This window comes from Erpetoichthys calabaricus, chromosome 15 (genome assembly GCF_900747795.2).
Source record: "Erpetoichthys calabaricus chromosome 15, fErpCal1.3, whole genome shotgun sequence".
In the NCBI taxonomy this organism is placed as follows: domain Eukaryota; kingdom Metazoa; phylum Chordata; class Cladistia; order Polypteriformes; family Polypteridae; genus Erpetoichthys; species Erpetoichthys calabaricus.
In genome coordinates, this window is record NC_041408.2 from 89,017,190 (window position 1) to 89,029,422 (window position 12,233).

Below are 12,233 nucleotides of genomic sequence, written 5' to 3' on the forward strand. Positions count from 1 at the left end.
TCAAACAAAGATTGGAGTGGAGGCTGCAATTATTGATCTGCTCCACAAGCACTGTGAGGATGAAGTTTATTGATTTGTCCAGTACCTTCTATACCATCCAGTCTTCCCTCTTAAGGGGTAAACACAGAGATACGGAGGTGGATGGGACTCTGGTGTCCTGATGATGGACCATCTGTCTGACAGGCCACAGTTTGTGAGACTCAAGGACTGTGTGAGCACCACAAGGACCAGGCCTGTCTGCCTCTCTCTTCACTCTGTACACCTCAGACTACAAATATAACAGCAGGTCACGTCACTTGTAGAAATTCTCAGTTGATTCTGCTCTGGTGGGTTCTGTTGATAAAGAGGGATGAGACAAAGGAGAGGAGTCAGGGGGAGAACTTTGCCTTTTGCTGCAGAAAGAGAACCGTCTGCATCTTAACATCCGCAAAACCAAGGAACTACTTATTGACGTTCACCCCACCAAAGAGCCTCTGTGTACATGGTCACTCTTCAAGGATGTGGATGTGGAGGTGGTCCAATTCTACAAGTACTTGGTGGTCCATTTTAGTGACAGGTTGGTTTGGTCTCATGAAACAGGCAAACTAGAGAAGAATGCTCAGAGCAGACTCTTCTTCCTTAGGAGACTGTGCTTCTTTAATTTGGGAAGTGACATCCTTCACATCTTCTACAACTCTGTGATGGCCAGTGTGGTGTGCATGGGCTGGTAACTTCACTTCAGGAGAGGCCCAGAGAATCAGCAGGCTAATTAAAAGGACAGGTGATTCTCGTTCATTTGAATCAAGAACCGAATCATTACCCGAGAAGATGACACACGATTCTCAGTATTTGGTTTATGAACGGAGTCATTGCCTGAGAATGAGTAACACGATTCTCATTCGTTTCATTCACGACTTGAATCCTTACCCAGGAACGAGGGACAAAATCCTCATTCAGTTGATTTGTAAACCGAATCATTACCCAAGAACAAGTCACACCATTCTTGATAATTAGTTTTGTGAAATGAATCACTGCCCAAGAATGAGTTACACCATTCTTGTTCATTTGATTCACAAACAAATCACGTGATTCTCGTTCATTTGACTTATGAATGGAATCATTACCCAAGAACAAGACGCAGAATTCTCAATATTTGATTTGTGCACTGAATCATTACCGGACAATGAGTTACACATTTCTTGTTCATTTGACTCATGAACTGAATCTTTACCTGAGAACAAGACACGTGATTCTCAGTATCTGCTTCATGAACTGAATCCTTACCCAGGAAACGGGTCACAAAATTCTTACTTATTTGATTCGCAAACTGAATCATTACCCGTGAACGAGTCACACAATTCTTGATAACTGGATTTGTGACCTGAATCATTACCTGAGAACGAGTCACACAATTCTCAATAATTAGATTTGTGAACTGAATCATTACTTGAGAATGAATTACTCTATTCTTGTTCATTTGATTCACAAACAAATCACATGATTCTCGTTCATTTGACTTATGAACTGAATCATTACCCAAGAGTAAGAGACACGATTCCCAATGTTTGATTTGTCAGCTGAATCATTACCTGAGAACGAGTCACACAATTCTCGATAATTAGATTTGTGAACTGAATCATTACTTGAGAATGCACTATGACATTCTTGTTCATTAGATTCGCAAACAAATCACATGATTCTCATTCATTTGACTCATGAACTGAATCATTACCCAAGAGTAAGAGAACCGATTCCCAATGTTTGATTTGTCAACTGAATCATTACCCGAGAATAAGTTGCACAATTATTGTTCATTTGATTTGGAAACTGAATCACCCAGGAACGAGTCACAAAATTCTCTTTCATTTGACTGACTGAATCTTTACCTGAGAGCAAGACACATGATTCTCAGTATCTGATCCGTGAACTGAATCCTTACTCAGGAACGGGTCACAAAATTCTCACTTATTTGATTCGCAAACTGAATCATTACCCGTGAACGAGTCACACAATTCTCGATAATTAGATTTGTGAATTGAATCATTACCTGAGAACGAGTCACACGATTCTCGATAATTAGATGTGTGAACTGAATCATTGCTTGAGAATGAATGATGGCATTCTTGTTCATTTGATTAGCAAACATATCCCATGATTCTCATTTGACTCATGAAATGAAATCATCACTCAAGAACAAGACACCGAATTCTCAGTATTTGATTTGTGAACTGAATCATTACCTGAGAATGAGCTGTGCCATTCTTGCTCACTTGATTCACAAACAAATCACGTGATTCTCGTTCATTTGAATCATGAACTGAATCATTACCCAAGAACAAGACACAGCATTTTCAGTATCTGATTTGTGAACTGAATCATTACCCGTGAACGAGTCACACAATTCTCGATAATTAGATTTGTGAACTGCATCATTACCTGAGAATGCACTACGACACTCTTGTTCATTACATTCACAAACATATCCCATGATTCTCATTCAACTCATGAAACGAAATCATTACTCAAGAACAAGACACCAAATTCTCAATATTTGATTTGTGACCTGAATCATTACCTGAGAACGAGTCACACAATTCTCGATAATTAGATTTTTGAACTGAATCATTACTTGAGAATGAATGATGACATTCTTGTTCATTATATTCACAAACATATCCCATGATTCTCATTCGACTCATGAAACGAAATCATTACTCAAGAACAAGACACCGAATTCTCAGTATTTGATTTGTGAACTGAATCATTACCTGAGACTAAGTCACACAATTCTCGATAATTAGATTTGTGAACTGAATCATTACCTGAGAACGAGTCACACAATTCTCGATAATTAGATTTGTGAACTGAATCATTACCTGAGACTAAGTCACACAATTCTCGATAATTAGATTTGTGAACTGAATCATTACCTGAGAACGAGTCACACAATTCTCGATAATTAGATTTGTGAACTGAATCATTACTTGAGAATGAATGATGACATTCTTGTTCATTTGATTAGCAAACATATCCCATGATTCTCATTTGACTCATGAAACGAAATCATTACTCAAGAACAAGACACCGAATTCTCAGTATTTGATTTGTGAACTGAATCATTACCTGAGAATCAGCTGTGCCATTCTTGCTCACTTGATTCACAAACAAATCACGTGAGTCTCGTTAATTTGAATCATGAACTGAATCATTACCCAAGAACAAGACACAGCATTTTCAGTATCTGATTTGTGAACTGAATCATTACCCGTGAACGAGTCACACAATTCTCGATAATTAGATTTGTGAACTGCATCATTACCTGAGAATGCACTACGACACTCTTGTTCATTACATTCACAAACATATCCCATGATTCTCATTCGACTCATGAAACGAAATCATTACTCAAGAGCAAGTATCTATCTATCTATCTATCTATCTATCTAAGACACCGAATTCTCAATATTTGATTTGTGCACTGAATCATTACCTGAGAACGAGTCACACAATTCTCGATAATTAGATTTGTGACCTGAATCATTACCTGAGAACGAGCTGCACAAGTCCCATTCACTTAATGATTCTCAAACTTAGTGCCTTATTTTAATTATGCATTAATACTATTTTGTTATGCTTCGTGCTATGAAGGAGGTTTGTATTATACAATATGAATTATCGGCATAATTAAACTATAATGTAATAAATATTTGCAATTCATTCAAGGGGGACCACACCCACAAAAGATTTTTTGTTTCTTTTAAGGGAAACTCAAGTGAAATTTTTCACTTCCTTTAGTAGTTTGAGAAAACAAAAACTGAATGGAAATGCCCGTCACTACTCATTATGTAATTAGTGAAGTCTGTCCTTGCATTTTGCCTGAGAACTTGTCACAGCGCTCTGTGCCAGCACTCGGTGGAGAGAGCTTCACAGAACTGAACTGAATTGACTCGAGTCCTGCAGTGACAGGGCTTGGCACCGACTGGCAAACTCCACCCATTCCACGGCAGTGCTTGGAGGGGTGCCACCCTCCTCTCGCTGGATGTCGTCCCAGCTGAAAGCGTCCTCTGTCCCATGTGACCCAATGAGTGTCCTTTGTGTTCCTGGCAGGAGGACTCATCGCATGGCACACTTTACATTTGTAAACGTTCCAGCATTCCTGCTAATTTTCACTTGTATCGTGCCAGGCGAGAAACTGGCACTGCAAAAGGAGTAAAACCCGCGTCGTTTGCATTCAGATGCCTGCTGCTCCGTTTTCCTTCACCTTTGCACGTTATGATAGAGGAGCCTCTCTGGAGTCTTCTTTTGCTATGGAGCCTAACGCTCACATTTCATCCGTCTGTTACTCACTATTGACGTGTTGGTAGCGCCGGATTTAAGCGGAGGAGACAAGCTCATGTTTGCATGTGTCTGCTTGAAATCTGTTTGGGAGCGAAAACTGTAAAGTCCATTTATTCTGTTTATGTGCTCATTAGGCAGGAGTTTGGCCACTTTGAGCGGTGACAGCAGCACAGGCTGGAGATGTAAATCCCGGGTAATCGTGGCATCCATTCATTTGAATTCAAATGTAAACAGCAGCCTCTTCTGTTGATTGTCATCCTTGCTGGCCATATTGGCTTTGTGTGCTCACTGGCAGGAGTTTTCTACACGTCTGCATGTTTAGCGTTTCTCGCTTTTTGGCTTTCAGTTTTATTAAAGCCCGTGCGTCTGAATCCTTTAAGATCCAATGATGTCAGATTGCCGGGCTGGAAGGAGTTTTATTAATTTTTCCACAGAAACACAGACAGTAGCTTCATGAGAATCCATTGTGGACGGATTTGGAAGGACGCTTGCCCTGTGTAGAAAGTGGTCACCCCTTATAATCCAAGACAAGGACTTTAAACCGTGATGCCGAGTGCAGGTTGCCAGTCTCCACGAACTCGAACCTCGTCCTCCAGCCTAGACCTTCATGTTTGCTCCTCCTGCACTTGAGGGCCTTCTCTCATGGGGTCCACCATGACCGCCCTCGTTTCTGACCTCCGACGCAGCAGGCGTCCGTTTTGCTTTGTTTCAATTTCCAGTAAGTTCAGTCGCATTTCAAAATTGCAAGCAAACTAAACACATCAGTAAGCATCCTGTGGGCTTGTCGTGGACCTCTTTCATGGGGGAGAATCATTTTTTTTTTTTTTACTCGGTTAAATAATATCACGAAGGGGTCGCCAGCACGTCGCTGCAATTTCTATTATTGCCGGGATTATTTACCAGACACAGCCTATGAGCAAAAAGTCTATTTATCAAACGACTGGATACTTGAAAATGATGTGCTGCTACGTCTGGGGTGAACAGGACGTGTTTCAAATGGGTAAGTGTGCAGAAGAAGGCCGAGGGATCTCGATGGACACCCCATTTGATGCCCAAGATGGCCAAAAGAACTCTGCACGATGAATGGTCGGAAGGCGCTTGTCACCTGCAAATGGCTTCTAATAACGGAAACTGGTCTGAGGTCGGGCTCTAGATGGATGGTGGATTTCCTTTTAAAGGATTGTTTAAGTAGAGGAGGAAGGGGCGGAGCTGGCACTGTTCTGTCAGGAAGTGACATCAGTAGTCTTCCGGAGAGTTCTCCTCCACTCAACAGGAAACGGAAACTGTGTTAATGGCAGTGTCACTCAAAGTGAACGAACCCTGACCTGGGAGACATTAATACGACAACAAACAGGAGCAGAGCAGCCAAAAACACAAGTGAACGCTGACGTCTGATGAGCTCTTAAAGAGGGGCTCCAGTGGCACCCCCATTAGCTGCTAGGCCCTGCTCCCCGTGGTTCAACATAAAGGGACAAAGGGGAAACAAACACAAATAACATAATTACAAAACAAAAAGATCATTAGAAAATAAAAGATATTGACAACATACTTTATAAAAAACGAACAAACCGGCAACACTCAAGGAGAACGGCGTCACGCCAGAACCAGAACAGTCTACTGGGTTGTTTGCCATCCGGTCTTTTTATTAGTGGAGGACAGTAAAGGAATTGAAGTTCATCGAGATAACAAGCTGTGCCCTCTTGACGTTGTCTTTCCTTTGGCTGCTTGTGCACTTTACTGTTTACTGCTGTCATCAGCATCTCGGTAGAGAACGGCTCAGTATCCGGGGATCAGATGCCAAAGCGCACTTGCCTTCAGCTGCCACCCATTCTGCTATGAGGAGCAGCCATGGAATTAACAAAAGAAAATAATATAAAACATTTACAAGTTGAAGTAACTGCTGCCAAGGTAAACTGAAACAATAAACTAATTTGTAGTGGAGGACACACAGAAGATTTCCTAATTTCAAGAGAGATGAGTTCATAAATTTGCCAATGTTTCTCCGCTTCACTCCAACTTTAACTCCAAATCCAACTTCAACTCTGAGTTTAATTTCAATTTCAACTTCAACTTCAAACTGAACTTTAACTTTAAATCCAGCTTCAAATCTGAGTTTAACTTCAACTCCAACTCTGAGCTTAAATTCAACTTCATCTGCAACTTCAATCTCAACTTGAACTCCAACTCTAAATTCAAATCTGAGTTTAACTTCAACTTCAACCTCAACGTCAAGTTTAAACTCGGCTCCAACTTCAACTTTAAATCTAGGTTTAAATTCAACTTCAACTCCAAGTTTAACTTCAGCTGCAACTTCAACTCCAACTCTAAGTTTAAATTCAAATTCAGCTACTTCAACTTCAACTTCAACTCCGAGTTTCACTCCAGCTACATGTTCTAAGTTTATTTTCAACATCAACTCTTGAGTTTAATTTCAGCTCCAACGTCAACTTTAAATTCAACTTCAACTCTGAGCTTAACTTCAACTTCCTCTGCAACTTCAATCTCAATTTGAACTCTGACTCTAAATTCAAATCTGAATTTAAATTCAACTTCAACTAAATGTTTAACTTCAGTTTCAACCTCAACTTCAACTCCAACTTCAAGTTTAAACTCAGCTCCAACTTCAACTTTAAATCCATCTGAAAATCTGAGTTTAACTTCAACTTCAACTCTGAGCTTAACTTCAACTTCATCTGCAACTTCAATCTCAACTTGAACTCCAACTCTAAATTCAAATCTGAGTTTAACTTCAACCTCAACTTCAAGTTTAAACTCGGCTCCAACTTCAACTTTAAATCCAGCTTAAAATCTGAGTTTAAATTCAACTTCAACTCCAAGTTTAACTTCAGCTGCAACTTCAACTCCAACTTCAACTCCAGCTACATATTCCAAGTTTATTTTCAACTTCAACTCAAGTATAAAATTAACTCTAATTCCAACTTCAACTCAGAGTTTAAATTCAACGTCAGCTCTACTTTTAACTTTAACCTCAACTTTAATTTTAACTCGAACTCCAATTTCAACTCCAAGTTTAACTTCAGCTCCAACTTCAACTTTAATTCCAATTTCAAGTTTAACAACTCAAACTTCAACTCCATGTTTAACTTTATTGTCCAATATATGGAAATTCATTTTGTTTGTGCCTAAGCAGATACTTGCATAGATAAGATTTTAAATATAAAAAAATTGAAAAGAGAAATCTAGTCTAAGGAACCACATATATGTGAACCTCAACATGTATACCTAAATAGAACATACATACATATGGAAATACATAAAGTAAAAAAACTTAACAGCCTCCTGCCTAGTGGCTTATATGAATCTGCCATGTCAGTGATGGACGTGTGTTCCAGTCTCGTATATCTGGATGTTTTATTTCGGCATTATAAGAATCTGTTCAGTGCCAGTGTGTGGGATCGTTGAGGATTTGATGGAAGTTTTTGAGAACTCAGTAGAAGATTTTGATTTTCCCAAATGTGTGCTCACACACAAGGCCATATTAAGACCCCTTACATGCCCCTTGGGCGATTCACCTCCTTTACTTGAGAGATGATTGTGCTTTTCAAAATGCAGCACATGGACTCCAGGTGATTTAGTGCAGTGTGGTATTTCTCACACTTGATTTAAGCTCGCAGACCCCCATGACCCTGTATTCGGATTCAGCAGGCTGGAAAATGGATGGATGGATGATTTAAGCTCACGGATACTCTGACATTTCATCATGGTTTTGATCAAAAGCTTATGACCTAAAACATTCTGGAAATTAAAAAAATATAGTTTACTTTGCCATAATGGACCCACAAGAACAGGTCATTTTGCTGAGGCTGCAGTAATCTGCAAATGAAGTGACATTGTGGCAAGAAAAAGAAGACCATCAACATCTGCTGAGCATCAAGCAAATCGCAGAGACCAACAATGTGACAAAGAACACTGTAATAAGAAGAAGAAGATGAGCCGCGCCACCTGCTGAATGTCAAGTGCGGGATACAGAATGCGAGGATGGCAAACTTTGAGAAATCGAGGCCAATGACATGATGAAGAACACCGTAATAGGAAGAAGAAAAAAGAGTAGTGCCATCTGCTGAGCATCAAGCAAATTGCAGAGACCAATGACATGACAAAGTACACTGTAATAAAAAGAAGAAAAAAGAGTAGCGCCATCTGCTGAGCACCAAGCAAATCGCAGAGACCAATGACATAATGAAGAACACTGTAATAAGAGGAAGAAAAAAGAGTAGCGCCATCTGCTGAGCATCAAGCAAATCGCAGAGACCAATGACATAATGGACACTGTAATAAGAAGAAGAAAAAAGAGTAGCGCCATCTGCTGAGCATCAAGCAAATCGCAGAGACCAATGACATAATGAAGAACACTGTAATAAGAAGAAAAAAGAGTAGCACCATCTGCTGAGCATCAAGCAAATCGCAGAGACCAATGACATAATGAAGAACACTGTAATAAGAAGAAGAAAAAAGAGTAGCGCCATCTGCTGAGCATCAAGCAAATCGCAGAGACCAATGACATAATGGACACTGTAATAAGAAGAAGAAAAAAGAGTAGCGCCATCTGCTGAGCATCAAGCAAATCGCAGAGACCAATGACATAATGAAGAACACTGTAATAAGAAGAAGAAAAAAGAGTAGCGCCATCTGCTGAGCATCAAGCAAATCGCAGAGACCAATGACATAATGGACACTGTAATAAGAAGAAGAAAAAAGAGTAGTGCCATCTGCTGAGCATCAAGCAAATCGCAGAGACCAATGACATAATGGACACTGTAATAAGAAGAAGAAAAAAGAGTAGCGCCATCTGCTGAGCAGCAAGCAAATCGCAGAGACCAATGACATAATGAAGAACACTGTAATAAGAAGAAGAAAAAAGAGTAGCGCCATCTGCTGAGCATCAAGCAAATCGCAGAGACCAATGACATAATGGACACTGTAATAAGAAGAAGAAAAAAGAGTAGCACCATCTGCTGAGCACCAAGCAAATCGCAGAGGCCAATGGCATAATGAAGAACACCATAAAAAGAACTGCCGTCTCGTGAGTGTCAATTAGGGAATACAGAATTGAAAGAACGACAAAGATTAAGAAACGCATGAGATCGGAGGTCTGCGTGTTTCACTAGTTGAAAACTGAAATGCCAGATGCCTTCTGAAATATTAAGTTTTGCTTCATTTGGTTGGGCTTGCAAATTGCCACAGTTGGCTAGTGCTGCTACCTTTATAGCTCTAGAGACTTCGATTCAAAGCTGGGCCCGCTCAATATCTACAGCGTTTAGTCTTCCTATGTCTGTGTAGATTTTCTCCAGCTACTTCAATTTCCTTCTGTGTCCAAACATTGCACAGGTTGGTTGCATTCAGGGGCTTCTAAACAGGCCGTTGATGAAGTGAGGGTGGGTGTGCAGGTACTGTTAAGTGTGTCTCCATGATGGGCTGGCATCTCAATTCCTCCCTTGCGTCCAAAGTGAGAAAGACAAGTTCAGAAAAATTGATATATGGATGTCTGCGGTTACGCTGTAAAGTATCCGAGTGTCATCACTTGCTAATCATCTTACGCTCCCCGGAGATTATTCTGCAGACCTGCTCAGACTGTAAAGGCCTATTCTTAGAGCTTAGGCAATGCACAAGTGAGTAATTGCTCACGCGGACGCGTAGTGCAGAGAATGCAATTCAGCAATTACTGTATTTAGAGCATCTCGCACAAAGAAAGCCAGGAGATGTGCGGAATCGCATCAAAATGTTTCTCCAGTGCAGAATATGAGCGCATTAAGCCAATCCACTGAGCGTTTGTTAAAAATAGTCTGCCAGGTCAAGCTGCCGATAATTCTGCTTTCTCTGAAATGCTGCTCGTGTCAGAAGAAGCCGTTTTGTGTTTATTTGTTTTTTCTTTATAAACACAATGGCAGAAGTGGAGATGAGTGAACAAAGGAAGTGAAGTGCAAGTGGGAGCTTCTCATTCTGATCCCTCAGCCACTCATACACTGCACTGTCCGGTCCAGAAGTATGTGGACAGCGACACCATTGTCATCAATCTGGCTCTGTGCGCCACCGCAGTGGATCTGAAACAAAGCGATCATCATCATCATCCTCATCAGTCCACAGGACTTGTTCCCAGAATGCATCAGGCTTGTTTAGATGTTCATTTGCAAACTTCAGGCTCTAAACTTTGTGGCTGGGACATAGGAAACTCTACCATGAAGGTCACATTTGTTCAGGCGTCGTCACACAGTAGAACAACAACAACATTCATTTTTGTAGCACATTTTCATACAAATGATGGAGCGTAAAGTGCTTTACAGGATGAAGGAAGAGAAAAAAGACAAAATATAAAAAATAAAATTGGGCAAAACTAATTAACAAAGAGTAAAAGTAAGGTCTGGTGGCCAGAGAGGACAGAAAAACCAAACTAAAAAAGAAAAAAAATAAAATGTGCAGGGGCTCCGAGGCCAGGAGACCACCCAGCCAGCCCCCATTCTACCTCACCATCAGTCCTCATGGTATTCAGGGTTCACATTGAAGAATTTGATTTCATGTGGACCTCTGGCCTTTAATCCACCAATGGAGAGACTGCACTTGTGCCCTGGTCAGGTGGTGGGGCCGCAGATCACAGAGAACTGGAAATAAGAACAGCAGAGAAGAGTTAGGGGGTCAGTACGGATTATGGAGCCACCATGAATGATAATGATAATTAAATAAATATACAGAGCATCAGGATTAAACTAAAGTGAAGCTCTGAGAAGGCCATGTTAACATAATGAGTTGTTAGCAGTTTATTAAAGTGCTCCACCGTATCAGCCTGGCGAGTTTCTATCGGTCAGCTCTTCCAGATGTGAGGTGCCTAACAGCAGAAGGCCGCCCGCCCGCCTCACCCCTTAACTTTTCAGTTTAGCTCCTGGAATTCTAAGCAGACCCTCATTTGAAGATCTGAGGTTACGCTTTGGAGTGTGAGGTGAGAGACATTCTGAGATCTAGGATGGAGCAGATGATTTTAGTGGACCACCACTCCAGAGTCCGTTAAATCTTCCTGAAGGTCTTTTGCAGTCAAACGGGGATTTCTATCTGCCTTTCCATCGATCCAATGAGCGGTTCTTCTAGAAAGTTTTCTTGGCTTTCCAGACCGCGCTGCTGTGAACTGCCATTTCTTAACTCTTTGAGGGCTGAATATTTATTTCAAAAAACATAGTTTCTGAAAAGCAATGGTTTCACATAGAAATCAACGTAAAAACGTCTGTTGCTGCATGCTGTGGCGGCCATCTTGCCAAGAATGTGTGGCGGGCTTGCAATCTGCTTTCTACCTCTTACCATTGTTAAGTGGCAGTCCGCCCTGGCGAACATTGTCAGTACAGTAATCCCTCCTCCATCACGGGGGTTGCGTTCCAGAGCCACCCGCGAAATAAGAAAATCCGCGAAGTAGAAACCATATGTTTATATGGTTGTTTTTATATATTTTAAGCCCTTATAAACTCTCCCACACTATTATAAACATTTCCCGCACAATTATACAGCATAAACCCTTTGTATTCTCTTAGATATTAGGTAAGATTCGTTGAAATTATGTATGTAAACAGTTTACATACAGTAAAACCTAAATATTATTTTAAAGATATCGAGCGTCTCCGATATCACATATGTTACAGCCATTACGACAGACAGGCCACCAGCAATAAATACGTACAATGCAAGAAAAATTGTATACAGTAAAATGTGTGTACAGTGACACTAAACTATGTACATGTAATAAGTACTGTACGTAAATAATTAATTATGGTTACTCACCAACAATGACACGATGACTTGTCCGATAACGATGAGTTTAATTTTACTGCACAACAAAGGAGAGCGTTACAGCTCTTCTAAAGGAGCCTCTTCAGGCGACTGTGTAGCATCGCCGTTGTTCTTCTTCCAGCACTCTT

At 40.7% G+C, this 12,233-nt stretch overlaps 1 protein-coding gene across 5 annotated transcripts in view; it reads left to right on the forward strand.

Moving 5' to 3' along the window:
• The window catches only part of khdrbs2 (KH domain containing, RNA binding, signal transduction associated 2), a 784,395-nt gene that overhangs the window by 720,338 nt on the left and 51,824 nt on the right, over positions 1 to 12,233 (forward strand). The gene's annotated exons all lie outside the window — the stretch shown is intronic.